We start from the raw sequence: 21,535 nt of genomic DNA on the forward strand, positions 1-21,535 counted from the left end.
ACGGGCGGGGATAAAGACCGTGGCCAGATTGATAGAGTATAGCATTATCTTTGAAGGTGTAAGCTGGAATAAATTCGAGTTCCTGATCGTCGGGGTCGGAGGGGAATGTGCGGTGAGAGAGCGCGCGGGCGGCGGCGTCAGCTGCCTCATTTCCCTCAAGGCCCATGTGAGCAGGAGCCCAAACAATACGCCGGTGAGCGGGGTCCCCGGTGTAGACGCTGTTTAGGAGAATGCGGTAGGCTAGGTACGGTACCCAGCCCTGCTCGACGTTCCGACAGGCCCCTCGCGAGTCGGAAATAATTGTTTTTGAAGTCGGATCAGATGCAGCCAACGCAATGGCGACCTGCTCCGCATGTGTTATGTCACGGGCTCGGAAAGTAAGGCCGTTCACTGTTTTCGATTGGTGGACGACTGCGGCCGTGTACCATCCCCCATGGGCTTCCGCCCGCGCCAGGCGCCGGTCATTATGGACCTCACGGTTCTTGTTCGTGGGAAGAGGGCGCACGTGGGGGGCGCATATCCACTGGGATGGAATACGTACGCGCTCTTCCATGAGAGTGGTGTATTGGATGTGTAGTATTGTGTAGTATTGGATGCGTAGTAGTGGATGTGTAGTGTATTGGATGTGGCAGCGAAGCACGCTTGGGCAAGCCCGTCGCGGGAAGCGCCAGCCGGCGGCGCCTCTCGCGCGGAGCCGGCCCAAAATGTTTGCTGGCTTGAATGAAGCCCCGGTGTTCGCTGCAGCATTCCCACATGGCGGTGGCACGGTGGAGAAACTTAACAATGCTTATATATAAAACTGTTTATAGAAAACGTGCATACGGTGTTTTAAAGATACATTGAACTTCCCGCTTCAAGCTAGGTATCAAATATAATAAATGCTCTTCCAGTTCTTTCCGATAACTATATATTAGATGCAATTTTCGAATCTCTTACCCTTCAGATCAGCAGATGGCGTGATTGTCCTCTTAGTCAACCGTGTTACGACGAGTACAAAGAACAGGGAATACTGCAGAGCGCAAAGGTTTCACTGCTCGCGCACACCGACGAGTCAACCTCCGACAGAATGCGAGCTTCGCGCCAGCGCCACTCTGAGTACATTGACTGGGCCACCGCCGACGCCGAATTTTCTGTAAGTTTTGGCGCGTTGCTCTTTCATCATGTTGTCTGACTACGGACAGTGTGCGAGTTTGGCAGGGTACCATTGCGATGGTTTTGCTGTCTATAGATGTGCGCCGTTTCTTTTAGTCCGTTTTCTTTAATCGTGCATCATAAGGGGAGCGCTGCCGGGATGAGCGCTGAATGCGGCAGAGGTAGGTGTTAGGTGCCTTCAGAGTGCACGCACCCGACTGGCTCGAAATGTAATGTTCAACTCGGTGGTCCATGATTGCATGCAGGGAGTTTGTATATCAGGGAGAAAGCAGCTGGAAAGTGATGATCGTTGAAGGTGCAGTTTATGTATTTTTCTTTCACGAGTGAACAGGATTGCGACTGGCACGGTATTTAACCGTATCGCACTCGTTCTCGAGCTACGGGGACAGTCCCCACGCTCAAGCAGCCGTGGAAAGGCTCCAAGGTATGGTCAGGCAGTTCATTGCAAAACGCTATGTATGTGCTGTAAATATTTCCTGTGCATAAATCTTTTTCCATGTGATGCGTTTCCATTGTTGTTGAGTGCAGTAACGTTGTGCGTGCCTTACTACTTTTAGCAGGCGACACTGAATCTAATCCAGGTCCTAACAACACCGAAGCGGTGCTTGCCGAACTAACAAACCTATCCGCCGGTCAGACTAAGCTAATTTCCGAAGTACTGGACGTTAAGAACCAGGTCATTTCAACTGACAATTCTATAGCTAGTCTGACTAAGCGCATAGCCGATCTGGAAGGTCATATACTAGCCTTTTCAACGTTGCAGACTGAATTGAAAACGATTAAAGCTGAAAATGCTGAAATGGCCTCCAAGATAGACCTCTTGAAGGCTCGGATAGATGACGCAGAAAATCGCTCACGTCGTTATAACCTCATATTTTGTGGTATTCCCGATACTAACCCGTCCGAAAATTACGCAGACTCCGAAGAAATAGTTATACAACATTGCCTCGCTAACATGAGCTTAACAGTCAGTCCAGACAGCATCGAACGCGCTCATCGCCTTGGGCGTTACACACCTAAACGCACTCGTCCAATCATTGTCAAGTTTAACTCACACAAAATTAAAAGCACTATACTTTCGAATGGCCGTAAATTTAAAGACACCGATTTCAGCGTCGGTGAAGATTTTTCGAAAAACGTCCAACACGTTCGAAAGCAGCTAATCGCGTTTGCTAAAAAAAAAGTCCGCTAAATTCGCTTTAAATTACAAGACGTTGCACATCGGTTCAAGGTGCTACATGTTTGATGAAAGCTCAGACACAGTACAAGAAATAGCTGCCGCCCATTCTCAGTTAGTTGCTGCCACCTAGTCTCAGTCAGATTAGCAATCATCCCGCCATGCACCCTCGAACTTCCGTTTGAATAATCGTCCCGTATCTAGTATCTCGTTTTCAGTTATATGCACTAACATTCGCAGTTTTCTTTCCAAGCGGTAGCTTGTCTCTAGTCTCGTTTCATCATCAGGAAGTAATGTACTGATACTAACTGAAACCTGGCTGAACGGTGACGTCTCAGGTAATGAAATACTAGCTGACTTGCCAAATTTTCAGCTTTTTCGAAAAGACCGCAGCGATGGACGCGGAGGGCGCGTACTTATAGCTGTCAGCCAAGACCTTTCATGTTCACTAATAGATGGTTCTTCTGATTTAGAAATGGTACGGATACACTGCACGCTGCAGCTAACACTGTCCTACTCGGCGTTTGTTACAGGCCACCTCACAGCATCCCTGATTTTTCCCGCCAAATTAATAACACACTAAGTCGACTGATCACAAAGCACCCTAATTCGCACGTCTTCCTCTTTGGCGATTTTAATTTTCCGAATATTGTTTGGCAAAACCATACCACACCCCGCCGCCGCGGTGGCTCAGGTGGCCGCGGTGGCCTTAGGTCTCGCCAGAGGCAGGTGCAACTCCGCCGACTTTTCTGCAGCAGGCACCTTGATGTTATCGCCGTCCAGGAGACGAAAATTGAAAGTGAGGAGGATACTGAGGTGGCCCTGCAGCCCTTTTTATCAGAATATAATGTTCTCGTAACGCATGCTGTGGGCTTGTCGGCGGGTTGCTGGTTGTTTCTGCGCAAGACACTCCCCTGTTCGGGCTTGACCTATAATGTCGATAATGAGGGCCGGTTGATATGCTGCGATTTTCTACTCTATGGAAAGCCATGGCGACTAATGAATGTCTATGCATTTAATACTGTGTCACAGCGCATTACTCTTTTTGAATGCATTGCCAGCTTACTGGACTGTGACCGGCATGTTGTGCTAATGGGTGACTTTAATTGTGTGTGCGACCCAGCTGATCGTGCCGGTCCTGATACACCCAGGGACAGGAGCGGTGAATTTTTGTCTGTTGTTACGGAAGATGCAGGGCTCATTGATACCGGAAGTTCATGTCCTGGTTTCCGCTTATTCACACGCATTCAGGGCCATTCTCACGCTCGCCTAGATCGAATTTATGCATCTTTTTCACTTGTCTCCAGAGGATTGGTTTGTGAGACTGTACCAGTTTCGTTCTCTGATCACTGCATGGTGGTTGCTCGCCTCGGAGGCAGTGTTTGTTCAAAATTTAGGCCGAAATGGGCGCTTTGGAAGCTGAACTCTTCAGTAATTAATGATGAAGAGTTTGTAATTCGTGTCCGCTCGCAACTGGAATCCTGTCTCTCGAGCAAGATGCCGTTGTTCGCCGCTTGGGAAATGTTTAAGCAAGACGTGCGTGCTACAGCTATAGAAATTGGTTCCGTGCGGTCCTTTCACAGGAAACATCAGGAGCAGACACTCAGGAAAAATTTGTACAATCTGTATGAAATGGAATGCGAAGCACCTGGTTTATATACGGATGAATTAGCTAGTATCAAAAGTGAGTTACAACGATTTGATGCAGAACGTTACCGGGGTGCCCGTGTTCGATCTCGTACCAAGCGTGATCTGCAATGTGAGCACCCGACACGACAGGCTTTGCTTGATGAGCGCCGTCATGCGACTGCGAAGTTTATTTCGGGGATGATGTCCAATGGCAGACTAGTGTCCAGTACAAATGAGGTGATGACCGTATTTGTAGATTATTACACAGACTTGTTTAGTGCTTCACCTGATGTGCATAATTCGGAAATTTTGGCGCATTTCAGCACCTTAGTGAGCCCTTTATCAGAAGATGATTGTTCTGTTATTAGCGGCTCTTTCACGCAGGAAGAGGTGGAACATGCAATTGATCAGTTACCTGTCTCAAAAACGCCTGGTCCTGACGGCATTTCAAGCGAATTTTACAAGGCTTTTAAATCTATTCTCACTCCTGTCCTGCTGCGGGTCTTCACAGTGGGGCTGGATATAGGAGCCCTTCCTCAGTCTTTTACAAAAAGCCACACAGTCCTAATTCCGAAAACTACTGATGAAGGAAAACTGCGCTCCGTAGAAGGTTATCGGCCCATTACATTGGCAAATGTGGATTACAAAATTTTTGCTAAAGTCTTGTCAAATCGCCTGCAATTTGCAATGTCGGTACTCATTGGATCTCACCAGACTTGCGGTTTGAGAGGCCGCTCCATTCAAAGTAATGTGCACATTGCGCGGACAATACTTGAATATTCCTCCAGCTGTCATGAGCAGCTTGCCCTCCTTCAGATTGACCTTGCGAAAGCATTTGACCGCGTTCGCCATTCATTTCTGTTTTCACTTCTAGAGCGAGCAAACGTGGGTTCTACTGTACTTAAAGGGGTGCAGCTTTGCTACAGCAACTGTTCAACACGATTGATCATTAATGGCCAGCTCTCGAACCCTGTGCCAATCCGCTCTTCTGTGAAGCAAGGCTGTCCGATGTCTCCTCTGCTTTTTGCTCTTTACCTGGAACCGCTTTGTTTGAGTGTTTTGCGTAACAGTAATATCCATGGGTTCCCTATTTTGGGTAATGAAGTCAAATTGCTGGCATATGCTGACGACCTTGCATTTTTCTGCGTTGACAAGCCCAGCATTGATAATGTGTTGTCCACAATAGATCAATTCGGCATCGTTTCTGGTGCTCAAATGAATCGCTCCAAAAGTTCTGGCCTATGGTTTGGTTCATGGGGCACAACTCCACCTCTGTACGCTGGCATAGAATGGTCTTGTGTGCCTCCTAAATATCTTGGCGTTCCACTTCATGCCTACAAATCCAGTGCCCATTACTGGAGAGAGCGAGTTCCGGCTGTTGAGCGTTATGCTCAGACATTTGTACCGCATCGCCTCTCAATTTTTGGTCGAGCCCAGGCTTGCAACACCTTTCTGGCAACAAGAATTTATTACGTACTCCAGGTCCTTCACTGCGCCAGACATTACATACAGCGTTTCCATCGTATATTTGCGACGTTTATTTGGTCCTCCAAATTTGAGCCCATGCGGCGTGATAACCTTTTCAGGCCTGTTTGCGCAGGAGGCCTGGGCCTAGAGCACCTGTATGTGAGACAGTTGGTTGCCCGTTTCTTCTTTTTTCGTGCTTGTTCCCTTCCGATTATTAGAGCATTCTTGCAGGTTAACTTCATGACTTTACTTCCGAACTTAGTAGTTTCTTCCAATTTTACTGAACGACCCCGTTTACTAGGCTTTATGCAGGAAGTTTATGCCTCCGTGCGTTTTTTGACAGTTCGGTTTTCAAATGAGTACTTATATTCTGTTTCGCGCAAAAATCTGTACAGGGATTTGATATCCATGCTCTTCCCGCCCCCACTGTATCGTTCCGTCTACGTTGGGCTCATGGGTCATGATGTTTTAAAGCGAGTGCGTAAAATGCCAATTTCTCCTTGCACCAAAACATTTTTCTATTAATTACACACTGAAACTCTACCTGTCAAGACGTGGCTCGATAGGAAAAACATTTTTGTGTCTTCTGTAAACTGTCGCTTGTGCAATGTGCCTGAAACAATTGAACATTGTTTTATAGACTGCAAAGACGCGATTTTGTTTTGGGATGTGTTGCAAAGGACGCTACAGAAAGATTTTCTCCTAAATTCCTACAGTGTGCGCTACCTTGTTGTTTCCCAACCTGACTCGAATCCTTATGATATGATTCTTCTGATTGGACTTCATAGTCTTTGGAAAACACGCATGCAAGATCGCAACGTTGAACCTGTTGTTTCGCCCAGAATTCACTTTAGCCGAATGTTGCTGCAGGTAACGGACATTTACAAAAAATCGGACTTTGTACCGGATTGGTTTCCTCTCCTGATGCGCTGTATATCTTTACCGGCCTTTTAGTTATAATATGTTACTATTATGTTTCTGCCACCTAGCGCCTAACTAGGTGCTCTGTAAATAGTTGTTTTTGTGTGTGTATATGCACACACACATATGTATATATATGCTTTGTATACAAAACCATGTAAATAAATACCATGAAAGAAAAAAAAAAAAAAGCCGCGGTGGCTCAGCGGTTATGGTGCTCGGCTGCTGACCCAAAAGACGCGGGTTCGATACCGGCCGCGGCGGCTGGAATTTCTTTGGAGGAGAAATTCTAGAGGCCCGTGTACTGTGCGATGTCAGTGCACGTTAAAGGGATACTGAGGCGGTTTTCGAATCAGCAAATTTTTTAGGGTTTTGAAGTAGTGTCATTGCTGATCACGTCTGTGAAATTATTTTTTCGATTTTGGCCAAAACAGTGGCGCAATCACCAATTAAAAACGCGATTTTTAAATCTCCCGCGCCCCGCGCCGCCGCAGGATAGGAGAACAGCGGAGAGGGAAACCTCGTCCATGTCGGCCAACGTGACGTCACGTTGAGGAGCCGGCGAGACTTCGGCGCACCCGAGAGAGCTTTCAGCGCGCGTTGTTTCTCGTGCTGCATGCGTTGTTCCTCGTACTGCGTGCGTTGTAACGTAGAAAGCGTGTCAGCCGACCTTGAGAATCAGATTCAACACGAGGTACTACTCTGCTTTCGTGTCCACGAACAACTACGCCCGCGACTGTGTCGTCTTCCACTGTTTTCTGCAAGATCATACGCTCGCAGCGCAAGCGCTCACTGCTGTGACGAAGAATTCAAGCCGACCAAAGCAAGCGTACTGTGCTCGAAGCACTTTCGTGAGACCGGCTACATGCAGAGCTTGTCCCTAATGTGATCTCTGGAGATTTCTGTCGCGGCTGAACTATGACGCAGTTCCTTTCATTTCCTCGCGCATGAGAGGCGTGTCACCATTTCGAAGAAGCGCCTCTTCTAAAAGTAGAAACATGCTCACTAAGCCCCTGCAGAAACCTAATAGAGGCTCAAGCATGTGTTGCTCTTCTCAGCTTATGTGCGGCCAGACCACCTGAGGCGTGCTCAGCAAGGCTCGGTTAGTGATTTTATTTTCGGTTCGACGTGTCCAAGCAAGCAAGCAAAGCAATACACAATAAAGCAAACCAAGCAAGCATCGAATCACTTCATATGCGGCATCTCGTTTAATCGTAGCTAAGCGATTAAAATGAAAGCGTTCGACATTGTGATTTCGGATGCAAATTTAACAGGGAAATGAATGCCAACCAAGGTTTTGCAAAAAAACACCATGTTTCGCAACCTTAGTCGGTTTCTTCATCAAGTTGTGGCAGCGAACGAGTTGAAGCTAGCTTGGCTTTTAAACACATAGTTGGCCACTACTTCACTGAACCTAAACTGCAAATCTAGGAAGGGCGAACGTTTCCGAGGCAGCGATTAATATTTTCTGGCATCTGCTGAACGCGCCGCGAGTGAAGCAGCAGCCTTGTGCGCGTATTTAGCTTGGTTTCCAGCGCACAATGATTCCTTCAATATCCTGTGGTCACATGCCTCGCAGTACTTGGCCACTGCGCTTCGCTAATTTTGACATCAGCTTTGTTCTGCTTCATCGTTTCCTTGAAATACTTTCTTGCCCCAACCTACGCCGGGTAGTGATAATAGGATTTTTTGTACACAGCGCTTTGGGCCTTTTCTTTAGGATGACGCTCTTTCGGGCGAGCCAGGAGGCGTCCGGTGGTGGTAATTGTCTTGAGTATTGTTCGCACCCCTTCCTTTCCAGCCGAGGTTGTGCTGGCACCTTTTACGCATGGTCTGCATACGTTTCTTTCACGCTTGTGTATGCTTGTGCTAGGCGTAGAATTTTTTGCTCGCGTCTTTTTTGCTTTCAGGTGATACGTGGAATGAACAAACTGTAGTACCCTTTCCTTTGGAGGTCAGTAAAAAAAATAGTCGCCATATCCGCTTTTACAACGCCACGGAAAGCTGCGATCTGCACTCAGCGCAGCGCCGGATCCGCATCGGCAGCTTCTCCAGTCCTCAAAGTGTCGTCACGACCTCTCTTGACCAATCACGGGCGGCGGCGCGCCGCGCGGCGTGCCCCGCGGCACAGGCCGCATATTTCGGCTAAAAAAGGCAATTCGCGCTTGTTTTTGCCTTATTTGGATGCGATATTCGAGCATACAGCATGAAACACTATAGGACGCCGGTGCCAGCCGGATTTTCAAAAAAAGTGCTTCAGTCTCCCTTTAAAGAACCCCAGGTGGTCGAAATTTCCGGAGCCCTCCACTACGGCGTCTCTCATAGCCTTAGTCGCTTTGGGACGTTAAACCCCATAAGCCAAACCAAACCAAACCATACCACACCCATAGCTAATAATAGCGCAGCAAGGGAATTCTTTGATTTCTGCAATAACATGAATCTCACTCAAGTTATACTAGAACCCACCCGCATAACTGATAATTGCGCGAATATCCTAGATCTCTTATTAACAAATCATCCAGACAGTATTCAGCTCATTACTTACCTGCCTGAAATCAGCGACCACATAGTTAATCATACTAACATTTTCTTCAAACTAACGCGCCGACGAAAACTGAATAAAACTATTCGCCTCTATGACAAAGGAAATTATGACACGATTAATAATGAACTAAATGCGTTTTTTCCAGTTTTTGCGTCACGTTTTCTTTCTCAGTCTATTCAAGAAAACTGTTCGTTATTCAAAAATAAACTAGAAGTTCTAACCAATCAGTTCATTCCCATTTTTAGTTTTCAGGAGAATTTCCATAAGCCGTGGTTTACTAAAACACTTAAGCGTTTAGAAAACAAGAAGAAGCGTCTTTACCGTTCAGCCAGGTTTCACAGTACGAATTGCGCATGGGCAAAACGCCACGAGGCCGAAAAATCGTATCTCTCCGCTATTTGTTACGCAAATATACCTTTTTCCACTCAGACCTACCCAATCTGTTAAAAAGTAACCCGAGAAAATTTTGGCAAGTCATAAACCCACATCATACAACTGAGATAACGCTCTCAGATGAGTCAGGTGCAGTCTTCACTGAAGCCGAGTGTGCCACAATCTTCAATGCTGCCTTCGCATCTGTGTTTACTAACGAGACTGAAAGGCCTTTTTCGATACATACATACATACATACATACATACATACATGCATGCATACATGCATACATACATACATACATACATACATACATACATGCATGCATGCATGCATGCATGCATGCATGCATGCATACATACATACATACATACATACATACATACATACATACATACATACATACATACATACATGCATGCATGCATGCATGCATACATACATATATATATACATACATACATACATACATACATACATACATACATACATACATGCATGCATGCATGCATACATGCATGCATGCATGCATACATGCATACATACATACATACATACATACGTACATACATACGTACTATCAGCGTCAATTGAAACGCGAACAAGCCAATTGAAACGCGAACAGCAAAACTCGCAGATGTTATACTAGGGAGGCAAAATACACGAGCATTTGATTTTCCAATCGAAGCCGAAAAGACCGCTCTTATGAAATGTTAATAGGCCACGCCTGTATTTCACCTCCAGCCTCTAATATCCTTGATTTTTTGTGCTCGCGTTTCAGGTGTTTTGTTCGCATTTCATTTGACGCTGATAGTACATACATACGTACATACGTACATACACACATACACACACATACATACATACATACATACATACATACATACATACATACATACATACATACATACATACATACATACATACATACATACATACATTGTATACATACATTGTGTTTTGTTCGCATTTCATTTGACGCTGATAGTACATACATATGTACATACGTACATACACACATACACACACATACATACATACATACATACATACATACATGCATGCATGCATGCATGCATGCATGCATACATACATACATACATACATACATACATACATACATACATACATACATACATACATACATACATACATACATACATACATACATACATACATACATACATACATACATACATACATACATACATACATACATACATACATACATACATACATACATACATACATACATACATACATACATACATACATACATACATACATACATACATACATACATACATACATACATACATACATACATACATACATACATACATACATACATACATACATACATACATACATACATACATACATACATACATACATACATACATACATACATACATACATACATACATACATACATACATACATACATACATACATACATACATACATACATACATACATACATACATGCATACATACATACATACATACATTCATACATTCATACATACATGCATGCATACATACATACATACATACATACATACATGCATACATACATACATACCTACATACGTACATACATACGTACTATCAGCATCAATTGAAACACGAACAAGCCAATTGAAACGCGAACAGCAAAACTCGCAGATGTTATACTAGGGAGGCAAAATACACGAGCAGTTGATTTTCCAATCGAAGCCGAAAAGACCGCTCTTATGAAATGTTAATAGGCCACGCCTGTATTTCACCTCCAGCCTCTAATATCCTTGATTTTTTGTGCTCGCGTTTCAGGTGTTTTGTTCGCATTTCATTTGACGCTGATAGTACATACATACGTACATACGTACATACACACATACATACATACATACATACATACATACATACATACATACATACATACATACATACATACATACATACATACATACATACATACATACATACATACATACATACATACATACATACATACATACATACATACATACATACATACATACATACATACATACATACATACATACATACATACATACATACATACATACATACATACATACATACATACATACATACATACATACATACATACATACATACATACATACATACATACATACATACATACATACATACATACATACAAGTTTTATTCTCCACAAAGAAGTGGAAGGAGGCAGAGGGAAAAGCCGTACATTTGCAGCTTGAAAAATCCTCCGCCCCCTTACAGTGTATACAGCAGCAGAGTGGGGCAATAAACAGTCGCATTTTTGTTGCAAAAAAAGCAAAAAACAGCACTATATCGCATCAGAAAATAAAATAAGCCTAAATAAGAGTCTCAATAAAGCACTGGTTTTGGACGCCTGGGAAAACATTTTTTTCTTTTTCCCCTTTTTTTTAACGTAAACAATGCAATGTAATTGAACATAAGGACAGACCTGTGCGTTCATTCACAAGAAAAAAAGTATGAGTAGCAAAATATTTGTACATATTTGGAAGAGATATATTGGATACATCAGCGGCTTCTTTTTCTGCAGCATTCAATAATCGCGGAAGATTATACCGGAGTGTTTGTTGTCCATAGGCAGTGCCACATTTTGGAATTTTCCATCGTTCTGGAGTTCTGGTGCTGTAGGTGGGATAATTGGGTCTTAATTCTGCCATTTCAGTAAAAACTGTACTCTTTCGTTGGACGCTTAAACGGTACTGCCTGCATAATTTGTACTCGTACTATTTTTTTTATGTTGCCTTTCAGCTTCAAAGATTAGTTTTTTTTGTTGTTCCCCAGACTAAATGAGAGTAGTTTAGGTGGGAGACAAAGAGAGCGTTATAGACCATTAGTTTAACTTTTTTTGGAAGCATATAGCGGTTGCGATTTAAAATTCCAGTTATGCAGCTCAGTTTGCTGATTATACTATTTACATGATCATTTCATTGTAAAGTTGAATTAAAATATGCCCCTAACACCTTGACAGTATCTACCACATCAATGGCTGCGGATCTAAACATTACGGTTCCTTGTGACGAAATTTGTTTACTTTTTGGTCAAAATATTACCCCCTTTGTTTTGTTTGCGTTAAGTTTTAAATGATTGCTGGAAGTCCACGAGTCCAATTTGCGCTGAAAATTATTTGCTTTAGTAATTCCTTCAGCTTCAGAACATGATGGCACCAAAGCATTCGTATCGTCGGCATATATAACGAACTTGGTATCTGAGCAGATGTGTACAATATTGCCACGGGCTCCGTTTCGCCTCAGGACAACGCGGTTCCTCGAGCCCTCGTCGGGAAAACTAGCTCCGGCGGCCTTTGGAGGCGAGGCCACCGAACGCCGATCCGCCGCAAAGCTTCCACCGCCGCAGCAACCGAATAGCCCCGACGTCGGATGCCGCAACGCTGCACAGTTTTCCCCGACGCGCCTTTCGACTCGCCGCGATGCCGTAACCCCAATCGCCGACCCGCTTCCGCCGCCGCACCGACCCAATCGCCCCGACGCCGAGCGCCGCATCGCCGAAGAGTTTCCCCCAACCCGCCGCTCGAATCGCCCCGACGACGCAACCCCAGTCGCCGACCAGTTTCCGCCGCCGCACCGACTGAGTCATCGACAACAGCCATCGACGGGCCGCGCTGAAGGAAGGGTCTCTTTGGATATCCCTGTTCTCGTCGACACAAAAGAGGTTAGCGCGTTGGTCAATACGGGCGCAGATTGCTCTATCCTTAGCGGACGGCTTGCGACGGCCCTGAAAAAAGTGACGACACCCTGGGACGGCCCCGACATACGTACGGCCGGCGGACATCTTGTCGCACCACTCGGTATGTGTGCGGCCCGGGTTACGGTCCGAGGCTGCACATTCGTTGCCACTTTTCTCGTTCTGCGCGAATGTTCTCGCGATGTCATCCTTGGCATCGACTTTCTTCGCGAGCACGGTGCTATCATAGACCTCCCGAATCGCCGAATCGCTTGGTGACATTTTCTACCGCAATGGCCACAGAAGACCCTGCGCACCAGGGTTCTCGGTCCGCCCAGCGAGTTGCCGACGATACCGTTACGGTGCCACTACGTGCCAGCATTCTCGCAAGAGTTACCTGTGACGAGCCACATAGGGGACTGCGGGTTGTCGAGCGTAATGTCTCCCTCGTACTCACTAAGGGAGTTGCGGTGGCACGGGGCCTTGGGTCCCTTCATGACGGTTGTACAGAGGTCCTTGTCACCAACTTCTGCAATGAGCATCGACATCTGTTTCGTGGCACAGCCATCGCTTACGTCGACTATGTTCAGGAAGTGGCCGAATGCTTTGCTTGCGAGGAGGGCACACCTGGAGCTGACACCGAAGCTGTCACCAACGTAGACATCAATCCAGGCCTTCGACCCGCTTAAAAGAGGCAACTCCAGGACCTCTTGCGGGAGTTTGGTGCGTGTTTCACGCCGTCGTCTAAAGTGCGACAAACGTCGATAGTTAAACACCGCATTATCACACATGAAGGAGCACGACCCATCCATCAACAGCCCTATCGTGTGTCCCCTCGTTAGCGAGATGCTATCCAAACACAGGTCGAAAAGATCCTCACAGACGGCGTCATCCAACCGTCAAGCAGTCCATGGTCGTGTCCTGTCGTGCTTGTGAAAAAGAAAGACGGGACACTACGATTCTCTGTCGACTAGAGGAAGCTGAACAGTGTGACCAAGAAAGACGTGTATCCACTCCCGCGTATCGACGACTCCCTCGACCGACTTCTTCAAGCCAAGTACTTCTCTTCGGTCGACCTCAGAAGTGGTTATTGGCAGATAGAAGTTGATGAGAGGGACCGTGAGAAAACCGCCTTCATCACACCGGACGGGCTGTATGAATTTCGCGTCCTCCCATTCGGGCTCTGCTGTGCTCCTGCCACGTTCCAAAGAATGATGGACGCTGTTCTAACAGGTTTGAAGTGGCAGACCTGCCTTGTTTATCTTGATGATGTCATAATTTTTTCCGCAACGTTCACAGAACATCTGCACCGTCTCAGGACTGTTCTCGAAGCCGTTCGATCCGCCAACCTCTCCCTCAAACCAGAAAACTGCCACTTTGGGTTCACCGAATTGAAGTTCCTCGGGCACGTTATTAGTGCTGAAGGAATCCGAGCTGACCCAGAGAAGCTTGCTGCCGTTGCTGCCTTTCCGGTCCCCGTCCACAAAAAGCAGTCCGACGCTTTCTGGGCCTGTGCTCCTATTATCGCCGCTTCATTAGAAACTTCGCCCAGCTCGCCAGCCCTCTGACGCTCCTAACCCGTGATGACACGTCATTTTCCTGGGGCAACGAACAGCAGGCTGCCTTCGACGAGTTACGACGCCGACTCCAATCACCGCCCATCTTGGCACATTTCGACGAAGATGCCGACACAGAGGTGCACACGGATGCGAGCAACGTCGGCCTTGGCGCCGTTCTAGTTCAGCGGCAAAGCGGTGTCGACAAAGTAATTGCCTACGCCAGCCGCGCACTGTCGCGCGCTGAGTTGAACTACTCAACCACGGAAAAAGAATATTTAGCGGTAGTCTGGGCCGCCGCTAAGTTCCGCCCGTACCTGTATGGCAGACCGTTTTGTATCGTCACCGACCACCACTCGCTGTGCTGGCTGAAAAATTTAAAGGACCCTTGCGGCCGCCTAGCACGTTGGTCATTACGCCTGCAGGAATTCGATTTCACCGTCACCTACAAGTCAGGCCGGAAACACACCGACGCTGACAGCTTGTCCCGCGCTCCCGTCGAACCTCCTCCACAAGACACCACCGACGATGATAGCTTCCTTGGAGCGGTCAGCACGTCTGAGCTCGTTTCCAGACAGCGTGCCGACGCCGAGCTGCGTCTGCTCATCGATCATCTCGAGGGTGGGTGCCCTGAAATACCACGATACCTCGCTCGTGGACTGTCGTCGTTCTGCCTGCGGAGAGGAGTGCTTTATAAAAAGAACTCTACTTCAAGTCCGACAACTTTCCTGCTCGTCATCCCTTCTGATATACGGGACGAAGTCCTCCTTGCCTGCCATGATGAACCAACTTCCGGCCACCTTGGAGTTACACGCACCTTGTCCCGAATCCGGCAGAACTATTACTGGCCCAACCTTACTTCAAGTGTGAAGCATTATGTCCGGACATGCCGGCAATGCCAGCGGCGGAAAAACCCGCGCTCAAGCCTCCTGGACTGCTTCAGTGCATCGAGCCGCCACAAGTACCTTTCGACACAGTCGGCATGGACCTTCTGGGGCCATTTCCTCTCTCGTCGACCGGCCACAAGTGGATCGTAGTCGCCACAGACTACTTGACCCGCTACGCTGAAACGAAGGCCCTGGCGCGAGGTACTGCCGCCGAAGTTGCCCACTTCTTTATGCACGACATCGTGCTTAGACACGGCGCCCCATCGGCCGTCATTACTGACCGAGGCAAGGCGTTTACAGCCCGACTCCTACGTGACATCTTAGCGCTTAGCCATACTGCTCATCGACCAACAACAGCGTATCATCCCCAAACCAATGGTCTAACGGAACGGCTGAACAAAACATTGGCGGACATGATCTCGATGTACGTCGACGTTGAACACAAAGCCTGGGATGAGGTCTTGCCTTACGTCACCTTCGCATATAATACTGCGACGCAGGAAACCACCCAGTTCACCCCGTTCCGTCTCGTGTATGGCAGAGAGATCCGCATGATGCTAGACGCCATGCTGCCGTACGGCGACGCAGAGCTCCCCCCTGAAGCAGGCCACTTCGTGGAACAAGCGGAACAGGCCCGTCAGCTGGCCCGCTTGCACATCAAGGACCAGCAATCCGCCGATGCCCGACACTATAACCTTCGGCACAGGGACGTGCACTACGAGCCGGGCGATCACGTGTGGATGTGTACACCCGTGCGCCGCAAGGGATTGTGCGAAAAGCTTTTAAATAGGTATTTTGGCCCGTACAGAGTCCTGCGCCGCCTGAACAGCGTCAGCTATGAAGTTGTCCCCCATAGAACTGTGATCGCCGGCCCTCAGCGTCACCGGCCGGAAATCGTCCATGTAGTGCGCTTAAAGCGGTACTTTGCGCGTGACTGAGCGCTTTGTTCACGCTTCGTTTTGTACATTTCTTCACTTACCCCACGCGTGAACTTGACTCTCCCCGCATGCCGTCTAGCGCGCATTGTATAGTTCACCTCACCCCTATTTTTCTTCTTTTTTTGGCTCCTCCTCCTCTCCCTGTACATATCCAATTCCACATCGAGACGATGTTTGCTTTCGCGGGGGGGGAATAATGCCACGCGCCTAACGCGCCGCGCGGCCTCCGCGCTGAGTCGAAGACGACGACGAAGCGGCGGTGGGCTCTCGAGGCGCGCTTGTTCTGTTCGGTGTCCTGGAACCTGGCGCTGTAATTAAAAGAAGGCTCCCAGTCTTGGGTTCTTCCCGACGCCTATCTCCACGGCCCCTCTGGTCGTGACAATATCATTAATGTACAAATTAAATAAGACAGGACCTAAAATGCTACCCTGTGGGACTCCTGAAATGATTTTTTGCTGTGAGAAATGAAACCATTTATGTCGACATATTGAAATCTATTTCATAAGGAACTTTTGAGCAGAGCCAATACATGTCCCCGTATACCATAATGATGCAATTTTTCAAAAAGGATAGTATGACTAATATAATCGAAGGCTTGGCTAAAGTCAACAAAAATACCCATAACAATACATTTCCCTTGAAACTGTTTTAGAATATATTCCTTATGGTCCAACAGCGCCAGCTCTGTAGACCTGTCCCTTCTAAAACCATATTGCGTAGTAGTTATTATATTATGCTTGCTGCAGAAGCGCGATATTCTATCTAGGATGATTTTCTCGAGACCTTTCGAGAAGGCAGGAAGAATTGACACCGGTCTGTAGTTAGATACATGATTTTTATCACCTTTCTTACATAAGGCTATCACACGGGCGACTTGAATCTTTGTTCGAAAAACAGCGGTATAAATGCAGAGATTAAAAATGTGCGCTAGAATGGGGCTGATTATACGTATCACATACTTCACAGGTCTTATTTGTATACCATCGGCATCAACACTATGAGAATTATTGAAACTCAAAAAGAGAGAACACACTTCATTTGCATCTGTTGGTTCAAAAAATATTGTACTAGAGTTTTTCTGCCCTGAAGTTTTGTATGATGTTGTCGGGTTTTTAGTAAAATCTCTAATAACAAAGTAGTCATTAAAAATATTTACCATTTCTTCTCCTTTTAATATCTGTCCTTCGTAAAAAATTTCTTCAACTATCTGTTTTTTCTCGCTCCGACCCATCAGTGCATTTAAGTTATTCCACATTATGTCAGTCCGCTTTACGTTGGAACCGAACATGTTCTGAGAGTACAGTTCGCTTGCTTTTCTTAGCTGCTTAGTGAAGTCATTACGAAATTTTTTGAACGTAGCGAGATCAGATGATGTACGATTTCGCATAAATGTTTTAAAGAGGCGTTCTTTCTTTTCAATCTTCTTCAATAGGTACTTTGTCACCCACGGTTTTCGACATCTCTTATTACCCGTGTGGCGTTTGAATACGAAGTGACGTTGGTATACCGAAAGAAACAAACTCAAAAAGGCGTCATAAGCTATGTTCGCATTTGTTTCCTGAAGGACGTTGTCCTAGCAAACTGTTTCCAACTCATGATAAAAAGCTTCTAAGAGGGTAGGTGTAACAGGCTGAAAAAGATTAGACACTTAATTGTGGAAGTTTCGCCGAGTACTAAATTTTATGCTACAAAACACAGGCAAGTGATCACTAATAGGGTGAGTGAGAACACCGGAACTGACCAGGTTAGCATCATAATTTGTTATTACTAAATCTAGGATTGTTTGCGTGGACGACGTTAGACGTGTGGGAGAAACAATATGGTTTATACAGCCATTAGATAGCAATACATTTTCAAAATCTGTTTTCTTCGTACAATTGCTACTCATATCAACATTAAAATCACCGGCAAGTATCACATTGTATCTGCTTTGGTTAACAAATGAAATAGATTATCTAAAAAAAAACAAAAAATTCAAGGACAGAACCATCCGGAGGGCGATAACAAGTTGCAATTACAACGTCTTTGATTTACAGACAAATAATCTCAAAATTATCTGTGTCACAAGAGAATTCTGAAAGCAAGGCAGGTTGTAAGAGACAGCTTACTAGCGCAGACACACCACCACCGCGACGAGTGGTTCTATTAACAGAAAAAGTTGTCATATTAGGAAGATGAAAAGTGTCAGAACTGCTTGTTTGCCATGTTTCTGTTATCATCAGAACATCAAAACAATTCTCAAGCTTTTTTAACAAGGATTCTAGTTCAGCAACCTTGTTGAATACAGACTGTGCATTCATGTAAAAGCAACGAAGATAACCATGTGTCTGACCACCAAGCTCTCTTAAGAGTTCTTCTAAGGTAACATGCCCTAGGTGCGCCATTTCAAGATAAGGATCACGGGTTTCCGTCTACACGAAAAGGCATTTAGCTACCAAGTGTGGAGAGGTCACTTACGCTCTTGATAACCTTAGCGCCATCGCCACTCTTTCTACGCACCAAAATTTTCCCATTGACATGCCACACATATGCAAAGCCAGACTGTTTAGCCCACTCTTTTGTGGCTTGCAACAACGCTCTCGAATAGTTGGTCATGTTTTCTGTGATGTACACTGAGTCACCTTTTTCCTCAAGAACCACCCTTTTCTGCAGCCAAGCGTCTCGAAGATCCTGCCGTACAAAACGGGCAATCACACCTTTTGTCTTCCCTGGTTGCGCCGACATCCTATGAAGTGTGAGGGTGTCCGCCTCAGTGAGATGGTTCATGCCAATCTACATTCCGAAATAGGTTGTGCTATGCAACCAGTCATTTTCTTGTCATCAGGTATTTCGTCGTTAATAGAAACTATGAAGCTTTCATCTTCATCTGGTGTTGACAATATTAACTCCAAGCTCCTGAAGAATACCAGGGATATTTCTGCTGAATTTTATGCTTACTTTTCTCACAGTCACTCTCATCAGGACGAATGCCAGACGACTGTAAAAGTGGCAACGTCGTTCCAGTCTTCAAATCAGGCAAGAAAGATTCACCTCTTAATTACCGACCCATTTCTCTTACAAGCGTACCCTGCAAACTCATGGAACACGTCATTTACACAAACATCATGACCTTCCTCGACTCTAACAACTTTTTTCATCCGTCACAACACGGTTTTAGAAAAGGTCACTCATGTGAAACACAGCTCGCTATTTTTCTTCATGATTTGCAGGCTGATCTTGACACTAACCTACAGACTGCCATCTTCCTAGATTACGCAAAAGCGTTTGACAAGGTACCACACAAACGATTACTATTAAAACCGTCATACTTGATCTTGCCTATTGATATTTTAAAATGGATAGAAGAATTCCACGGTAATCGCACGCAGTTTGTCACTATTAACGATCACAATTCTAACTCCATTCCTGTAACATCTAGTGTCCCTCAAGGCTCTGTACTCGGCCCACTTCTGTTTTTAATTTATATTAATGAGTTGCCAAGCAACATCAATTCTAAAATTCGCATGTCTCAGATGACTGCGTCATTTTCCGCTCAGTTACTACCATTAATGACCAAAATTCTCTCCAGGAAGACTTAAACCGCATTCAGGAATGGTGTGACGTTTGGTTAATGGAACTAACCCACATAAGTCTAAACGCATGTCTTTTCACCGCCGCCATAATCCGCTTGATTTCCCATACGTAATTAGTAACGTCCCTGTGCAGACTTGTCTATCATATAAGTATTTAGGTGTCACCTTGTCTAACGACTTGTCCTGGAGTGCACACTTCACTAATATTATCTCATGCCCTAATAGAACACTAGGTTTTTTACGACGTGATCTTCGCAATGTCCCGGATCATGTAAAATTACTAGCATACAAAACACTTGTCAGATGAAAATTATAATATGCCTCCCCTAATTGGAGCCCGCATCATGCTACCTTATCGACGCACTTGAAGCAGTACAAAACAGAGCAGCCAGATTCATTCATTCTTCATATTCCTACGGCATCAGTGTGTCAGGGTTGAAAGATAAATCAGGCTTATCACTCCCCTCACTTCGTCGTCGCATCGCCAGCTTTTGCTTGATCTACAAATTTTACCACAGTTCACTTTCCTGCGCGCCCTACATCGTCCCGCCAACCCGCATATCTCATCGCACTTGTCATCCTTTCCAAGTTTCTCGACCACGTGACCGCACGGTTACTTTTGCAGCCTCATTTTTCCCCCGTACCATTGTGGACTGGAACGACCTTCCCAGAGACATTGCAGCCATCATGTGCTCCGCGACCTTCGCTGATAATCTTCATGCTCATTTGTCATCGTGCTAACACTTGCCGCCAACGAATATTTTACCCACCCCTTATGTAATGCCCCTCACCGGGCCTTTAAGGAAAATAAATGAAATGAAATGTTCCTCTCTCATATGTCTGTAAAACTCACTAGTAGGAATTAAGAGACGACGACGGCAGCGTAGAACCAAACCATCACTCTTTCTATAATGGGAGAGTTCTATACCATATGTCAGCTGCACATTTCGGGCGCACTGCGATCCGGGATACCTGACGCTCCTGCTATACGTCTCACGGACCTGTCAAGGGCCTAAAACACTTAAAGCTCTGGCGCGGCGGTCGCGAGTCGCCCAGCATCGGACTGTGCACCCCGCATGTACGACTCTCCACGGATCACGAGGTGAGAGGCATGAAGAACCAAACGCACGAGAGCAAGAGCTGCCGATACAAGGTCACCTAAACACATCCCAAACACGAGGGTCCGTGCGAGGCGGGCTGGGAGGGAGAGGCGAACGGGACACGCGGCCGAGTGAAGACACAGCAGCAACGTATTTCCCGCCCTGCAGATCCTCATAGAACCATCGTTAAGTTTTAATAAACAGTTCTCTTTCATCGAGTATCCAGCGTATTGCTGTCCCATAAATTTCATTGGGAGTTTTGCATTATCATGAAAAGGCAATATAATTTAGAAACCTCTACGTTAACTTAGTTCCGATGATTTTGTTTTTGTTGTCAGCGCATGAAACGAGGTTGAAAACCGAAACCGCTCTTTATGCGCCTTCGTATTGCGTGTTCCGAAACTGTTGAACCGTCGCTGCCCAGAACACCTAGGGGCTTGTCTGTGCGTTGATCAGCTGGATCAGCCCCGTCCGCTCGATCGCTCTGCGCACTGCATGGGTTTTTG

The sequence above is a fragment of the Amblyomma mixtum genome, chromosome 3 (assembly GCF_055824585.1).
Source record: "Amblyomma mixtum isolate Tamu chromosome 3, ASM5582458v1, whole genome shotgun sequence".
In the NCBI taxonomy this organism is placed as follows: Eukaryota; Metazoa; Arthropoda; class Arachnida; order Ixodida; family Ixodidae; genus Amblyomma; species Amblyomma mixtum.